The sequence below is a fragment of the Heterocephalus glaber genome, unplaced genomic scaffold (genome assembly GCF_053883595.1).
Source record: "Heterocephalus glaber isolate CG9 unplaced genomic scaffold, H.glaber_assembly_v1.0 deba00001429, whole genome shotgun sequence".
Classification (NCBI taxonomy): domain Eukaryota; kingdom Metazoa; phylum Chordata; class Mammalia; order Rodentia; family Bathyergidae; genus Heterocephalus; species Heterocephalus glaber.
In genome coordinates this window covers 11,115,902-11,134,584 of record NW_028258294.1, presented here as the reverse complement: position 1 = coordinate 11,134,584, position 18,683 = coordinate 11,115,902, and the positions used below count along the sequence as shown (strand labels likewise).

Sequence of the window (18,683 nt, the reverse complement as noted above, 5' to 3'; positions counted from 1 at the left end):
ATTTATCCTCAGGGGCAGCATGAGTAGACCTAGGTGGGAAGCTACTGATGCCCCTCACCCACCACAGTCCAGGAAGCACTAGCAGTAGTAAAGCAGGAGCCCAGAGGGCACTACAAGAACAAGGAGGACTATATCAGCATTGCAGGAACTCTGAAAACAAATTGTCATTGGAGTTACAGCTCATAAAACTAGGCAGACTTACATGCTAAGCCCAAATAGAATGATTGCCTACTAAAAATAAACCAAGCAAGCAGAACCAGGTGTCTCCTATCATATGCTAAAAGTCCAGCATGTACTGGAAATCATGCATCATTCAAAGAACCAAGAGAAACATAACCTGAATCAGAAAGGACAATGGATTGATGCCAACTTTTAGATGATTCAAATGTTGGAATTATCTGAAAAGGATTTTTAAAGCAGCCCTTTTAAAAACGTTTCCACCATTACAATTGTTTTTTCTTTTTTTGTTTTTTTGAGACATGGTCTTGCCATGCAGTTCAGGTTCGCCTTGAACTCTCAGCAATCTTCCTACCTCAGCCTTCTAAGTGCTGGGATTATAGGCGTATGCCACTATACTCAGCTCAATCATTACAAATTTTCTTAAAACAAATAATATAAAATCCAAGCAAAATACAGAAGTTATAAAAAGAACTAAATGCAAAGAGAATTTAAATAAATAATAACAAATGAAAAACTTAGCAAAGAATGATCTATAGAATTTACTTGAACAAGAAAGATTAAGAAGGATATGACATTTCTATCATCAGTTGCAAAAGGAGAAGAAAGAGTATAAGGCTAAAACAGTCTTCAAAATATAATGGCTGACAACTTCCCTAATTCACTGAAGTGCATAAACCTGCAGATTCAAGAAACCAAATGAATCCCAAATAAGATAAATCTAAAGAAATGTGTACCAAAATATATCATAATTAAACTTCTGAAAACTAAAACCAAAGAAAACTCTTAAAAACATTAGAGTGAAATGATGCATTATCCACAGACAAACATCAATTTGAACGACAGAGGATTTCTTATCTGAAACCTTAGAACCCTAAATGAACTAGCACAATATTTTTCAAGGCCTAAAAGAGAAAAAGTAAAAATCAGAAGTCTTATATCCAATGAAATAATCCCTCAGAAATGCAGGGGAAATTATACTATTAGACAAAAAAACCCAGAAAGTTTGTCACTAGTAGACCTACCATTAAACAATGGTTAGAGAAAATTCTTTGAGCAGAAAGAAAATAACAGAAGGCTGGTAACTTCAGAAAGGAAAGGAAAACAATAGTGTAGGTAAAAATAGAGGTGAATATTATGAACTATCCTTTTTGTAACTTCTTAATTCTTACTTGATGATTGGAGCAAAACTTATGTTACATCTGATGTGATGTTCAGTGTATGTAAAGGAAACAGCTAAGGCAATTATATTTTTTAAATGAAGAAGGAAAAAGAATCTAAATGAAAATAAGGTTTCAATTGTTTACTCAAAGAGCTCAAGTGTCAATACCAATAAACTGAGATAAATTCCAAGTGTATATTGTGGTACATAGAACAATCACTACAGAAACTATGAAAAGCAATATAGCCAAGAATATTATAAATAAATTTAAATGTAATATTAAAAAAGTTCAAATATCCCATAGAAAAACAAAAGAAAATGAGTGATGAAATATTAATATAAGTACCAATATTTATATTTCATATGAACATTAATATATTTATAATAATATTACAGAGAGAATAAACAGAGCAAATACTAACACAGTTTACATAGACCCTGAGATATGAATAATTGTCTTAAATTTCAGTGGTCTAAATATATCAATTAAAAGACAGATTGGCAGAGGGATTTAAAAAGATCACAAACCTATTATAGTCTATCTACAAGAAACTCACTTCAAAGATGAAATAGGTAGGTAGTGGTAAAAGAATGAAAAACATACATCATACAAACATTAATTTTTAAAGAGGAATAATTATATTAGTATCAGGTGGACTTCAGAGAAAAGGCAATTACAGTACTAGGAGCAAAGAAGAAAATACACAATAATAAATGAGTTGATCTATAATACATAGTTATCTTAATGATAATGTATACTAAAACAACAAACTTCTGAATAGATGATGCAAACGTTGATAGAGCTTAGAGAAAAGATATATAAACCTCAATTAGAGCTGGGGGCTTCAACATTCTCAGCAGCTGATCAAACTACTATACCAAAAACAGTAAGGATAAAAAAAACTGAACACCAGTGTCAAAAAACAGAACCTAACATTTATTCCATACTCTGTGAACAACAGGAAAATAGATATTACTTGGAAGCATCATCACAGTAGACCAAATCTTGGGCCATGAAACAACTATTGACAAACTGAGAAATTGAAATCAAATAGAGTATGTCTTTGATTATATGGAATAAAACTGAAAATCAATAACAGAACAAATCAGAAAACCTTTAAACCCATGAAAATTAAACAAGTCAGGAATGAATGCAAAAATCTCAAAAGGAATTTACAAAATAAAACAATCTCAAAGAATAAGCAAACCCAGTGTCAGAATTTGTGAGGTGCAGCTGAAGTGGTAAGAAGAAAATTTGTAGTACTAAAGACAAGTTAATAATCTAAGCTTCTGGATCCAGATATAAGAAGAGGAGTAAAATATACCCAAGGCAAACAGAAGGAAGGAAATAATAAATATAAGAACAAATAAAAATAAAACTGAAACAAAAAAATAAGAGAAAAATCAAATAAAAAGCTGGTTAGTAGGGAGAATAACTAACATTGCTAATAAAGCTCTAGCCAGACTAATAAAGATCAAAAGAAACAAGGCATCAATATCAGGAATGAAATAGAAGATAATTGCTATGTCTTTTGCAGCCATTAAATAATATTTAGGAATATATATACACAGATAAATTGAACAATTTTGAAGAACTGGACTTCAAAATGACAACAAAAAATCAGCCAAGATGAAATAGATGATTTTACTAGAGAATTTTACCAAGCATTTAAAGAATTTTACACAATCTTTTCCAAATATCAGAAGTCATTTCCTGACTGATTTTATAAATCTAATATTGCTTGCATTGAAACCAGACAATGAATACAAAAGAAACTTACAAATCAATGATTTTCATGAACTGAGATGCTAAAATCCTTAACAAAAACTAGTAAGTTGAAGGTAGTAATCATGAGAGAATAATATTCCATGATCAAGTGGGATTTATTCCAGATATGCAAGACTGTTTTAATATTTGAAAAGTCAATCAACAGACCAAAGATGAAAAATCATACTCATGTCAATTAAGGCAGAAAAAGCATTTAACAAAATTCAACATGAATGGAAGATTGTAAAATAATATTTAGAAAACTAGGAGTAGAGAAAAACTTTCTCAGCTTGATTAAGAGTGTTTACAAAATATCTACAGCTGACATCACAATTAATGATGAAAGAATGAATGCTTTCCTGTAAGACTGGGAACAAGACAAGGATATCCACTCTCCGGCCAGGGATTTAGCTCAGTGGTTCCGCTGCCTGCCCGACAAGCACAAGGACCCAAGTTTGATTCCCGGTACCAAAAAAAAAAAAAAAAAAAAGGAGCTGAAGGATATCTACTCTCACCACTCCTACTTAACATTTCAGAGAGTTGTAGCCCACTCAGTAAGACAAAAAATAGAAATAAAGGTCTCATACATTGGAAAGGAAAACAAAACCTATTTGCAGATGACTTGATGGTTTATGTAGATAATCCAAATAAATCTACAAATAAACTCAAACCTTCCTAGAATTAATAAATGAGTTTAGCACAATTGCAGAATTTAATATTAACATATAAAAATAAATTGTACTTCTATAAATTAGCAATTTATATGTGGAAACAAATTTAATTGTACAATAGCATTTTCAATTGCTCCAAAGAAAATGAAATACTGAGGCATAAATCTAACAACATCTGTACAAAGACTGTATGCTGAAAATTATAAAATGCTAATGAAAGAAGACCTTAAATAACTACAGAAAATTCTCACATTCAAAAATTAGAAGCCTTGGAGGCCAGGGATTTAGCTCAGTGGTTCTGGTGCCTGCCGCGCAAGGGCAAGGTCCTGAGTTCGATTCCCAGTACCAAAAAAAAGAAAAAAAAACAAATTAGAAGCCTCAATATAGTAAAGATATCATTATCTCTAAATTAAACCACACATTTAATGGGATTCCTGTCAAAATACCGTAAGTTCCTGACTTACGAACGAGTTCCATTCAGGGAGAATGTTTGTAAGTCAGATTTGTTCATAAGTCTGACAAAGTGAGTCTTATACACTTTTGACTCACATGTACAATGAATATTGTTTCGTGCTTCTTAGCAGTCCTCTCCACATCTCTACTGCTTCTCCTCTTGTTTCTGGACACCTTGACTACTGTACTACTGTATACTATGTCACTGTACAGTAAGCACACAGCAGCACAATTGCGACACAGTCCAGCAGACATGTGAGCTACTTCCAGGATTTGTTGGCATCTATGAATGTTCCTGATGCAAATTCCATTCATAACAGTTAAAGTTCACACCTTGAATGTTCGTAAGACAGGAACTTACTGTACTAGAAAAGTTTTAGCATACATAGTTAAGCTTATTCTAAAATTTATATGAAAAGTGAAAGGCCCAATGATAGCTAATTTTTTAAAAGAATACTAAAGTAGAAGAAATAACTCTACCTGGTATATGGCTGATTATATAGCTACTTTTGGGGGGGAGGTATCAGGGATCAAACTCAGGGCCTTGCACTTGTGAGGCAGGGGGCAGAACCATTGAGCTAAATCCCTGGACCTATATAGCTACTATTAAGCTTATTATATAGTAACTAAGGCAGTGTGTTATTATCAGAGGTGTAGATGTATCAGTTGAAGAGGATGTAGAACCCAGAGGCAGAATCACACAAATACTGGCAACTGATTTTTGAGAAAGGTACAAACCAATGCAATGAAGGAGAGATACTCTTTTAAACAAATGGTGCTAGATCAATTGGACATACATAGACAACATGTTAAATCTGGTACATTATACAAAAATTAAAGATTGATTAAAGACTCATGTATATGCAAAACTATAAATCTTTTTTTTTAAAGGAGAAAATCTTCAGGACTAAGGCTAGACAAAAAGTTCTTACATTTTGCACTAGAAAAACAGTCCATAAATGGAAACTTTAAGAAATTGGACTTTGTTAAAGTTAGACACTTTTGATCTATGAAAGATTACAAAGCAAGGACATATTTGCAAACCATACTATTTGCATACCATATCTAGAATATATTATGTACTTATAATATATAAGAAACTATATATACACAAACACAAATAAAGAGAAAAGTAGAAGAGAGATAAATAGGAAATAGGGAGAAGTTCAAGTCTTCTCCAAATTACATATTCTGTCGTTTTAAAAATAGTTCAATATACATGGTATATTTTTCATTTATATTACTAGTTTATCTTACTTAGTTCATTGAAAAGAAAGTTTGTGTTATTATCTGTTTGTTTCTTTCTGTAAGAATTTTTGGTTTAGTATTATACTGAGTAACTACCTTGAAGATAATGATACACAATGTAGTAAGTATTGTTCTCTTATTATTTGGTTATGAAAATTAATTAATTAATTTATTTATTTATTTATTTATTTTTGGTACTGGAGATCAATCTCAGGACCTTGCACTTGCCAGGCAGGTGCAGTGCCACTGAGCTAAATCCCTGGCCCTATTTTATTTTTTAATAAGATAAATATATATAAACTGTTAAAAATTGACAGTTAGAAAATAGGCAAAATACATGAATACACATTTCACTGAAAGAACTTACAAATAACTACAATAAGAGATGTCCAACAACATTGGCCATTTGGCAAATGAAAATTAAAACCACAATATGATAATACTACCTATCAGAAAGACTAAAATAAAAAGTGATAATGGGCCAGGAATTTAGCTCAGTTGTTCCAGTGCCTACCTTGCAAGCACAAGGTCCTGAGTTCAATCCCCGGTACCAAAAAAAAAAAGAATTTGGGCCAGGGATTTAGCTCAGTGGTTTCGCCACCTGCTGCACAAGTGCAAGGACCTGAGTTCGATCCCTGATACCAAAAAAAAAAAAGTGATAATACCAAATGCTGGCAAGGAAACAGAGAATTTCCATTACTTACACATTCCTAGTGGCAATATAAAATATTAAAGTCACCTAAAAAATAGTTGGGCAGTTTCTTTTAAAACTAAAGATAGACTTACCATGAAACCCAGAAGGAGTACCCTTTGAGCATTCATCTGAGAAATGTAAACTTATGTCCATGCAGAAGCTTGTTCAGGAATGCTCATAGCAGCTTTATTTGGAATAAACAAAAAATAGAAACTATCCAATGTCCTCCCATGGGTAAATGGTTAAGTAAACTGTGAATGCATCCATAGTATGCAATATTACTCACTGACAACAAAGAACCAGAAGTGATACTTACAACTACTTGGATAGACCTCAAGGGTATTATGTTGAGTGGAAAAATTCACTATCATAGGTTACATACTACATGATTCCATTTATAGAACACTTTTGAAGTAACATATGCAAATTGACAACAAATTAACCATCCCAAAGGGTTAGAAACAGGAAGGGGTACAAAGGGATAGTACAAAGAATTCTTTTGATTATACTTTAATTTTGTATTTCTGTTATGATGGTAATTACATGAAGTTAATATGATAAAAATTGCATACAGTCACATACACAACTACATAACTGGAAAATGACATATATAACTGACAAAATCTGAATAAGGGCTGTGGATTGTATCAACATCAGTTATTTGATTTTGATATTATACTATAGTTATAAAAATGTAAACAGAAGGGGAGGCTGACATGGACTCATGAACCTATAAATATTTTGTAATAAACATCTTTAAATACATGAACTAGCTATTCTTTTTTTTTGGTACTAGGGATCGAACTCAGGTCCTTGCACTTGTGAGGCAGGTGGTGGAACCACTGAGCTAAATCCCTGGCCCAAACCACCTATTCTTTAAAAATCAGAATGTTGGCATAATTTTTGCTTTAAAAACTCCCTATGACTAGACTAACCATAAATTTAATTAAACCTGTTTACCAAAGATCAATTCATAAATTAAAACGTCTTATTCACAAGGTAATGAATAAAGAAAGAGAACTGAATATTCACAATTTGCTCTCAAGAATGATTTTGTCCTTTACCCTGAGTGTCCTACCAAAGTGGTGGTAACTATAATCTGGCAAATCTAAAATTTTTGGAGCACCCTGGGCTCAGGATTGTTACAATAGTCCCCCAACTTCAGTTTCTCCTTTAGTGGGATTTTTCAAATAATAATAGTAAAAATGTAAAAAAATAATAAAAACATGGTCTCAGTTCATGTTCCACAGTGATGCTTTTATAAGCCTTTGGAAATGTATTTGGGGGCAATAAGAAAAATAAAGATGTAGGATAGATACTCTGAATTTTTACATACTAAGTTGGATGTAAGTATTTATTGAAGGCGAACCTTGAGACTTCCTGAGTGACTGACTAATCAAAACCTTGGGTTTTGCCAGGTAGCCTGTGACTTTGGGATTGGAACAACAGGACCACCAGTAGTACTCCAACACTTATCACTGTTACCAGCATTAGCTACTTATTTAACATGTATGTGTTAGGTAATATGCGCAATCATCAGGCTCTCTACAAATATGTTCTCAATCTTCTCAAGAACTTTGTTCAGTTGTATTATTATTCATATTTTAATGATGAGGAAACTGAGACTGGACATGAATAGTCAACACCAGCCAAGTAAAAAATGTGAAAGTGAAAGTCTAGATAAGAACCTAGCATCATCTGGTTTCAAAATTCATGCTTTTCATCACGAATCCATGTGGCTTCCCTAAAACTTGTTTCAATCCTCTTTGCTGATCTTTTCTCAGCTACCTTTTACTGAGCCTCAGGGAAGTTCCTTGACTTCACATTTCTTCTGTTCTACTAGCTTCTAAATTCCATGGAAAGATGGGGTGGGGTCAACAGAGGAGGCAAGGTAGCTCTTCAGCAGAACTTTGTGTGGAGAGAATTAGGTGGACAGGCGATGGAGGCAGATGACTGAGAAGTGTGCATGTGTGTGTAAGACATCTTTTTTCCGATCTATATATTAAAACAGAAACACTAAACTGGCTGGAAGAGAGGTTAGGTAGAACTCTTGAAGACATTGGCATAGGAAAAGATTTCATGAACAAAACCTCAGTTGCATGTGAACTATCACAAAGAATCAACAAGTGGGATCTCTTCTTATTAAAAAGCTTCTGTTCGCTGCCTGCTGCGCAAGCACAAGGATCCGAGTTCAATCCCCGGTACCAGAAAAAAAAAAAAAAAGCTTCTGCACAGCAAGAGAAACCACCAACAGAGTGAAGAGACAATCCACAACGTGGGAAAAAATTTTCACCTGCAGTTCCTCAGACAGAGGACTACTATCTAGAATCTATAAAGACCTTTAAAAACTCAGACCTCCCAAATTTAAAGACCCAATCCAAAAATGGGCATCTGACATGAATAGCCATTTCTCAGATAAAGAAGTAGAAATAGCAAATAAACATACGAAAAAATGTTCTACATCACTGGTCATTCGAGAAATGCAAATGAAAACAAGGCTCACCCCAGAAAGAATGGTTGCTATCAACAGCGGGGCGTGGTGGCACACGCCTATAATCCCAGCACTTGGGAGCCCGAGGCAGGAGGATCCCTGTGAGTTTGTGAGTCCCAGCCTGGGCTACATAGTGAGTTCAGAGCCAGCCTGCACTACAAAGGGGGACCCTGCCTGAAAAAAAAAAAAAAAAAGAATGGCTGTTATCAAGAAACCAACCAATAACAAATGCTAACAGGGCTGTGGGGAAAAAGGAATTTCACTGTTGGTGGGAAAGCAGACTGGTGCAAATCAGTATGGAGATACTTCAAAAAACTGTGGAAATCAGTATGGAGATACTTCAAAAAACTAGGACTAGAGGCCCCAATTGACCTAGCTATTCTCCTGCTGGGTATCTTCACAAAAGAATTAAAAGAATCATATCACAGAGATATATGTGCACCCATGTTCATAGCAGCACAGTTTGTAATAGCTAAAACTTGGAAACAGCCTAATTGTCCATCAACTGGAGACTGGATAAAGAAAATGTGGGTTTTTTTTTTTTAATAATACGGAGTACTACTCAGCTATAAAGAATGAGAAACTAGAGACATTTATAGCTAAACGGATGCGCATTGAGGCTGTACTCTTAAGTGAAATAAATAGGACATACATGTGTAAGTAACGAATAGCTTCTTTGGTGTGAGAAATTGAAAGTGTAAATAAGGATCAAAATGGGGCCAGGGATTTAGCTCAGTGGCACCACCCCTGCCTCGAAAGCACAAGGACCTGAGTTTGATCCCCCATACCAAAAAAACAAAACCAAAAAAAAGGATCAAAATGTATAATAGATAATGGGAAATAGGAAGAAAATGTCCAAAGGGGAAGGAGAAGTGGAAGGGGTGGGAGAAAGGAAAGAAGGGGTAGGAATAAACATGAGAAAAGGAAGAAATGAAAGCAAAGTCTTTGTAAATAGGGAGAGGTGGAGGGGTTGAAGGGAGGTCAGGGGAATGGGGAAAAAAATAGGAACCAAGATATATCATGTAAAGGTGCAAATTCCCAATAATGAATGTCAGCATATTGTATACCTAAAATGTACCAATAAAATTAACAAATAGAAAAAAAACACATCTTTTTTCCACTGATTTTTTTTCATAATGGTAAAATTTATTAATTAAATAATTGAGCCTCTTTCTCATGCTTTTTATTCCAAACAATAATTTATTCAGTAGAAGCTACCCATAAGTATTCTTCAAAAATAAAGGCAAAATAAAAAAAGACTTTTTAGACTAAAGCATTTGCTTTTTCAGTGGTATAAGGCCAGAGAATATGAAAGGGCAGAATAATCCCTGGTTGGACTCTTCTTCTTACTCCACCTCAGAGGCTTGATCTAGGCTGGTATCTGTGTAAAACAAGGCTAACATCTTGCCCCAGCTATCTACTGCTGCACAAAAACCACTCTGAAGCTTGGATAGTACAGTGTTGTTATTTCTTCCAATTAGTTCTGTGGGTTGCCTGGGCTGACCTGAGCAATTTTCAGTCAAATTCTTTCACACAGTTGCAGTCAGACAATGGCGAGATCTGGAATCATCTAACGGCTCATATATCCAGAACAGTGGCTGAGAATCTGAAGGTAGCTTCTCTCCTGGAGGCCTCTGCCCATAGGCCTGGGCTTTTTCACAGCGTGGTGGTCTCAGAGCAATTGGCAGCCCTAGGCTGGGGCTGCTTGTTCCAGCTTGTATGAGCTGATTCTGTTTGTGTCTTCCTACATCTGTGTTCAGTGGGTAGCTTGAAATGGCAACAGTGGGAGTATATACACTATGAAAACTGATTTGTTAGTTTCCTAGAGAACTGGTTTGCTAGCACATGCCTTCGTATGGTAGTTGGCTTCCCCCAGAGTGAGTGGGACATAAATGCAGGAGGAAGCTGCAAACCTTCTTTCTCAGAACCCACCTCTGGTTGTCCTAAAGTGTCACTTCTCATTCTGTTGGCCAAGCAAGTCTGTAAGCTCAATATAGATTCAAGAGAAGGAGAATTAGCCTCAATCTCCCATGGAAAAGTAGCAGAGAATTTGTTTAATATAGGAATCAGCACTCAGTCAATGCTTGGTGAATGAATGAATGCATGAATAATATCTCTTTAAATGCTAATTTAGATGTCCTTAAATCATTCTAAAAATATAAAGTCTTTGGGGAAACTTTTCTTCAATGTCAGAGAGGCCAATAATTTTTAAACTGTCAAGGAGCCTAAGTCTAAAATTGCTTAATATAGATCTACTGACACTCTTTCTGCAGGTAACTGCAAACATGCTCACTCAGATCCTGCCTGCTTATGTACTCCACCGGTACACATTACAGTCACGGGCTGCTTATTTTATAGACATTTTGTGCTATTTCAGTTGACTTTATCTTCCTAAGTAACTGTAACTTTCTGAAGAGAGTTCTCATGTAGTTCTTTGTCACTCCCCCTTCCTATTGCACTAAATACAGATAATTATATAGATATACACACATGAATACTTACAAGATATAGAATAGAGATTGTAAGCCTTTAAAGGGAAAGAAAGAAGAAAAGGAACTAAAAATTCATAATTTCCATGTTTTCGAGTTTCACATGAATGTTCTTGTCTCTTCTGTTCACCTAGTGAAATAGGCATTATTATTTCCATTTCACAGTGAAGGAAAATGAGCCTCAAGAAGGTTTAGCCAGTTGGTCAAGGCCACATAAGGAAGTAGAGGAGCCAGGATTCAAATGAAGATTTGCATAGTTCCAGGGTTTGCATTTTATCCATTCTTTAAGCTGTCTTCCTATTGCAAATCTACATTCTCCATCCTTCCCCATTCCTTTGGCCTTTTTTCTTGAAATAATTATAAAAATGCTAACACTTCTGGATCCCAGATAAGGTAATAAGTGTTTTGAGCTCTGTTCTGGTGAAATTGTCCTTTAAGAGCTTGGAAAGAGAATCTTACATCATCTTATTCTAAGAGGGAGCCTGGTAGCCAGGAGACCAGTTAAGATAACCTCTTAACCTCTTGCAATCAATCAGGCAAAGAAAGGTTGTTGCTGGGTTGGACTAAGTAGGAGTAGTGGAATGGACAGGTATAAAACATTTGAAGGCTAGTGGATGATAAGGGCTTACACTAGAATGATATTTATCGAGGTGAGAGGACTGGGTAGATTTGAGAGATGATATGGAGTTTGAATCTGTTTGATGTGTTGCCAAACTAGATATTTAAAATATGAGGAAGAGGAAGAGGTCAGGGGAGAAATACTGAAATCTGTTTTGGATAATCAGTGTTCTCAACTGAGATAGGGAACCCAGAAAAGGGAGCAGATTGTAGGTGAGGATGAAGTTAGGACATGGTGAGTTTGAGTAGAATCTGTAACCAATCACTGGAAGCTAGTATGCTAGTATGCATTTAAAATAAAGCAAACACCTCTTATCTAAACAAAATTTTGCTCCCTTCAAGACTGTGACAAATACTATATCTGACAGAGTTCTATGTTAAAAAAAATAAAAGGCTCTGCAATTGTCAACATTTTCATTTGCTAGTGGTTCAACACTTTTCAAAAGCTATTTGTCATCCTGTAGCCACCTCTCTTAAAACCAAGAGGTCTTTATTGAGCCATCCAAAGCTAATAAAAGCTATATGATTCAATCAGTGACAGCAACTCAAAACTCACAGAAAGTGTTTCAGGGAGATTTCAGTGGTCTCTAGGATCATAGGGTCTGCCTACATGCACAAACACACACACACACACACAAATCATTCTTATTTTCTTAGAAGAATTCATATGGACAAGCATTGAGATGTGTTTGCACACTTCTGCCCCCTACACAGCAACCGCGCCATTGTTTATACAAGGTGCCTGCATGTCAGGACAGGGATCCTGGGGCCCTTTGTCTCCAGCTATATGCCTGAGGAAGAAGGAAAGCATTCAAACCAGCTAAAGGACAAATCAAGCTCTCCAGAGAGCTGCTGCTTTTCTGCACATCAACTATAATCATGAGACTCTCTAAAGGTCTACCCAAACACAAAGCCAGTCACTAAAAGGACAAAGAGGGTAAAGATGATTCCAGCCCACAGAGACCCTCACAGCTGCCTTGCTCTTATTGAAGCTCTTTACACAATGATTACGAAAGGTCCTCAAACCAAGCCCAAATTAGATTTCCACATCCGTCTCTGGACCTCAGATCTGAGTCCCCAGCCAGGGCTCATGGCTCCACCATATGGGTATCAGCTGCCATGGAAAAAGTCATCCTTCCCACCCAATTGAGTATCTCTTGATTCACTCTAAACATACCCAGGAATACCTTCCAAAGTCTCCTCAAATTAAGCTTCTCTGGATGGAAACTCACTAAATAAAACTTTCCTTACCTGAGATAAGGTTTTGATGACCAGCAGTAGAAAAAACACTAAGTCCTAACAGAAGTGACAGGAACTCACAGGGCAAATCTGTTCTGCTTTAAAAGAAGAAATGTGACTTCATCTCCGGTGCCGTGAAATTTAAAAGGAGCAATGAGTGCTCCCTGGCTGAGCTAACTCTACCTCATCAGTGATGACTCCATCCAAACTATGCAGCCATTGCCCAGACACGCTCAGCCTTCAGAAAGTGAATTGCTGGAATCCAACTAGCTCTGTTGTTTTCAAAGAGGCTCACAAGGTCCCAAAGCACCAATCATCTTAACTGGCACCAGGAAGAGGAAAACCATGCCCTTATTTCCTTGAGTCATATCATTATCTCCTAAGAGTCTAACTCTGAAAAACAGCACTCTAGGGAAGAAAAACAAGTATGTAGACAACTATGAGGTTAAAAATTCTTGGGAAGGTTGGAGGAAGGAGAGGAAACAAAGGTATCCAGCCAGGAGGAGGGACAATAAGAAGATAGAATGATCATGGTGAGGAGTGTTCAGAGCTGGTGGATTTGTAAGAACAGAAAGGTGATAGATGGGTGACTATCTGCATTTTACAGAGGGAAAATTGTCCATTTAAGCAAGGGGCGTGTCTATAGAAAAGAAAGCATGACAGCTTTTCTAATGAAGGCAACTGATTTTCATTTTCTTTTTGCTGCAATTTGGGGTAATTTTAATAGCATTATACCAACTAAACACATGCACCCATTTTACCAGAAAAACATGGGAAAAAGAAATATTTAACTAAGGATTTTTCATTCTTGTATGTTAAAGGAGAGACTGGAGCAACTGGATCTGTAACATGAGATTCAAGGTCATGTCAAGCCACTCAGTGGGCCAGGTACCTCCTATGAATGCCAAGTCTTTGATCTAAACTTTGGGCGAGATTTCTGGCTCGGTTGCTGGAGTGAGGAATGGTAATGAGTATGACCTCTTTTGGAAGAGGAGTGGATAGTTGAGTTTAACAACTGAGTGCCCTTTCTCCCATACCTCTGCTTCAAGAGAGTATAAGGTAACCAGAGCCTAGGTCACCAGACATGTATTCAATTTCTTGCTGAGCTATTCTGAGTTTTTGAGATCTTCTTGTGTCATTTCTTTCCAGAGAGAATAAAACAATAAATTATCCCTTCTGTTCAGATAGCAGTATCAAATCCTACATTAGAAAGGAGATTTTCAAAATTCAAAAACTTAAGAAATATCAAAATGCCCTCCCTACAAAGAAGAACTTGCAAAGCTTCTATTTGGGGTATAAGTAATGACTGAAATAGAAGAGACATAGCATTTCATCAAAGGTAAGATTAATACAGGCAGGAATCATTTTATTCAGTTCATCATAGTACATTCAAAGCCAAGTACAGAGAGTATAAATGTTCGATAGAGAATGAACGGTGTCAGACAGTCCCTTTCCATTCCAGGTTCATAGAACAGAGCTGCTGAGAACACTTAAAGTCACCATCTTGCCAGTGAGGCAATAGGAGAGAGCATGAGCCAGTAGGTTTTTCGAAATGCAAGAACTTGGTCCTTCACTTGGCCTAAGTCTGCAGGTTTATTGCCAAAGTTGGAATGGAGCAACTTTGGAAGGCCAAATTCTCAACCCAAGAGGCTCCTTTGTCTGTCCTACTCCCCACTGCATCAGCTAGATTCTCGGGTCTTTCCCTAGGGCCAGGACTCCAGCTCATAGGCAATCTGCTAATAATCTTCAATTATCTTTTGTTCTCAACATTCTATTACAAAATTTCAAACTTTGAGAAAAGCTGAAAAACTTATATGGTGAACACCCATGTACTTAGAATAGGTGTATAATTAATTTTGTAAAAAGTTGAAAGAACTTTTCCAGTGTTCTCATTCCATTTCCCCCTAATTTCTTCAATTAACATTTTACAGTATTCACTTTATTATGTATTGATTCTCCACTCATTTGTCAGTGTATCCAGCTACCATATAATTATTTTTGTTATTGCCTTTCAAAGTGAGTTGCGGACATTAGTACATTCCTCTAAAATATTTCAACATTATTAACCAGAGTTCTATAAATATATATATATATATATATATATATTTATTTATTTATTTATTTTTTTTTTTGCACTGGGGATCAAACATGGGACCTTGCACTTGTGAAACAGGTGCCAGCACCACTGAGATAAATTCCTAGCCCTAGAGTTCAATATTTATGTATAATTCCTTTATTTCTTTTCAGATAGAATTTGTATTCACTGCAATGCATAAATCTTCAGTAGATTATCCAGGAGTTCCTCAAAATGCATCCACTTGTACAATCCAAACTCCCCTCAAGATACAGAATATAACCGTCACTCTGGAAAACTTCTTCATGTCCCTTCCTGACAAATTCCTGGAGACAACCAAACTTCTAATGTTTTTCACTATAAATTAGTTTTACCTGTTTTAGGATTTCATAAAATAAAAGCATTCAATATATGTTATTCTGTGGACATTTTCATTCACTCAGTATGTTTCCTGGGATTCACCTGTTGCTTGAATCAGAAATTGTTTCCTTCTCACTGCCAAACAGTATTTTACTGTGTGAATATGCCAGTCTTCTACTGATGGACAGGTGGACTTTCTGCTTGGAGCATTGATGAATGAAACTAATATGAATATTTTTGCACATCTCTCTTAGTGGACATGTGTTTTTGGGTCCTTGGGTAAATACCTAGGAGTGGAATTGTTGGCTCTTAGGGTAGGTGTACAATTAATTTCACAAGAAGTTACAAGATTTATTCAGAGTTCTTATGAAACTTTCTCCTTCTACCCACAATGTGTAATAGTTTTGGCTGATTCACATCTTCACCAACATAAGGTACTGGCAAGTCTTTAATTTTAACCACATTGGTAGATGTGGAGTGGCATTTCATTGTGATTCAAATTTGCAATTCTATAATGACTAAAAATATTGAAATTTTTGTTTTTCATGTGTTTATTAACTGTTTACGTATGATTTGTGAAGTGTCCAAATCTCTTGATAATTTTTAAATTTTTGTAGTTGTTTCATTATTGAGTTTGGGAATTCTTAACATATCCTAGATACTAGTACTTAATCAAATATGTTTTGTAATTATTTTATTTTGCCTTGTAGTTTTCCTATAAGTTTTCTTTTTCTTTTTTGCTTTTTGGTACTAAAGATTGAATCCAGGACCTTCACACTGAGCTATCCCCACCCCTTTTTAATAATAAGTTAAATTGAGATAGGTTCTTCCTAAATCACTGAGTTTCCCAGGCTGGATTCAAATTTGCAATCCTCCTTCCTCAACTTCCCAGAGTCTGGGATTACAGGCATGTGCCGCTATTCCCAGCTGCCTATGAGTTTTCTTAATGATGTTTCTGATCAGAGATTTTAATTTTGATTTGTTTTGCCATTTTTACCTTCCCTGAAGTCTTGAAAATATCCTATGTTTTCTTCTAAAAGTTTCTTAGTTTTAACTTTTATGTTAGGTCTATGGTCCATTACCAGTTAATTTTTATTGATGATACCAGACAAAGAAAGATGAATTTATTTCCATATGAATATATGCCTGAAGTGTGAAATTAAGGTATCATCTAGACCCTCTAAAATTCTGGGTAGAATCCAGCCTTGCCTCTTTCCACCTTCTGGTTATGATGAGCAATCACTGGCACTCCTTGTTTTGAGCTGCAGCAGTCCAAAATCTGCTTCTGTCTTATATGGCTTTTTCCTGTGTATCTCCACATCATTTTCCTTCCCATGCTATCTTCATTCCCACAGCCCATGCCTGTGTCCAAATTTCATCTTTTTATAGGAAGTGAATTAGATCCTCAACCTAATGTCATCATTTTAATTTGTTTACCTCTGTAAAGGCCCTATTTGCAATAAGGTCACATCCTAAGATATGAGAAATTAGGACTTCAACATATCTTTTTAGGTGGACATAATTCAACCCATAATAATACTGTCATTCAGATCATGTTATCGCTGGATTTTTGTTCAGTTTTTCTATCAATTGCTGAGACCATAATGTTAAAATCTCCTCTGTGGCTGTGGCATTGTCCATTTTTTGCATTCTATGAAGTTTTGCTGCATTTATTTTGAATCTGTTATTGAATAAATTATTTCTTCCTGATGTACTGAGCTTTTTATCATTATAAAATGTCCCCCTTTATTTCTTACATTCTATCCAAAAGTTTACTTTATCTGATATTAACACTACCATTCCAGCCTTCTTATGCTTATTGTTCACGTATTATTCTTTTTCTATCTGTTTACTTTCAAGCTAATGGTGATTTTATATTTGAAGTGGATTTGTTGTGGCCAGCAGATAGTTAAATCTTGGTGTAAAGTGTATTTAAACATCCCTTTTATTTGGCATGTTTAATCCTTTAACATTTAACATGATTTTTTATATGGTTGGACTTGAGTCCTCACTTTACGGTTTGGTTTCTATTTGCTACAGGCATGTGTGTGTGTGTGTGTGTGTATGCTGCCAATACGCAGTCAAGAGGACCTAAAGATGGAATGGTCAGGATGTCAGAGGTTTTTGAGATATAATTATCTATCTCCTACATGACATAGTCGCAGTGTTCCAAGCAGTTCAGGAAGGCAGGATTTGATATAATTAAACTTCAAATGATTAGAAATCAAAAGCTATTTAACTGACACACTTAAGGGATGAAGTGCATAGAAGCTGGGAGCTAAGTGTTTCAGAACAGACTTTCCAAGTGCTACCAGATTGGATTCACCTTGGTGGAGCCCTGCCAGTCACAGTGAGGAGGCTCCTCTCTCTGCAAAGAGGAGAGAAGACGGGTTGGAGGAAGGGGTATAGTGGCACACTGAAATAATATGTGATACTGATTCTACTCTTCCCTTCTCCAAACAGTTCTACTTTATAGAATCCTAAGTCTCAGACTGCAGACCTTGCCCCTCTTTATGGGAATGCTGTTTTAATTCTTTACTTAAAGAATTTGAGGGCCGAGGATTTAGCTCAGTGGTTTCGCCGCCTGCTGAGCAAGTGCAAGGACCCGAGTTCAATCCCCGGTACCAAAAAAAAAAAAAAAAAGAATTTGAGTAAGCACAAGGTCCTGAGTTTGATCCCTGGTTCTGCAAAAAAAAAAAAAAAAAAAAAAAAGAAAAGAAAGAAAAGAATTTGAGAAGATTACTTTTCACCAGAGAAACTTCTATGAAAATGTACCATCACTAGGCAGGTGTCCTGCTTGACTGTTGTGGGACTTAGGTGAGTTGAGTATAAACATCTACGACCAGCCTACTTCTCCTGCTTGCCCCAGGAATCTGAATAACAGAGTGGAGCTTGGTTCTTGATCCAAACTGCACGATAGACTCTCCAGAAAGATTGTAAGATACCTATTCTTAGACCTCACTCCAGAGCAATTAATTAAGAACTTTTGAGGGGTAATACTCGAGTACTGCTAACTTTTGAGGGGGGGGGTTACCGGGGCTCGAACTCGGGACCTTGCGCTTTCCAGGCAGGCAGTGGAACCACTGAGCTAAATCCCCAGCCCAACACTGCTAACTTTTTTCGAGGACTCTAGATAATCACTAGGTTATGAACCAGAGTGAAAAATATTGATGAGAAGCTTGATGGTCCATTCTCCTGAGTTTGGGGTGAATTTAAAATCTCCTTTCCTGCCACTCCTG

At 36.1% G+C, this 18,683-nt stretch overlaps 1 protein-coding gene and 1 long non-coding RNA gene across 3 annotated transcripts in view; one reads left to right on the top strand and one right to left on the bottom strand.

The window, feature by feature from the left end:
• Positions 1–13,179, bottom strand: part of Amotl1 (angiomotin like 1) — a 179,409-nt gene extending 166,230 nt beyond the window's left edge. For both annotated transcript variants that reach the window (XM_004838055.4, XM_087212303.1), the window contains exon 1: positions 13,023–13,179. The gene's annotated coding sequence lies outside the window, so the exon portion shown is untranslated. The remainder of the gene's footprint in view (positions 1–13,022) is intronic.
• Positions 13,180–13,324: 145 nt separating this feature from the next.
• Positions 13,325–15,487, top strand: LOC110347691 (uncharacterized). Its single transcript, XR_002392416.2, has 3 exons — positions 13,325–13,435; positions 13,832–13,898; positions 15,258–15,487. It is a non-coding gene; the product is annotated as an uncharacterized LOC110347691 (long non-coding RNA).
• The last annotated feature ends 3,196 nt before the right edge of the window (positions 15,488–18,683 follow it).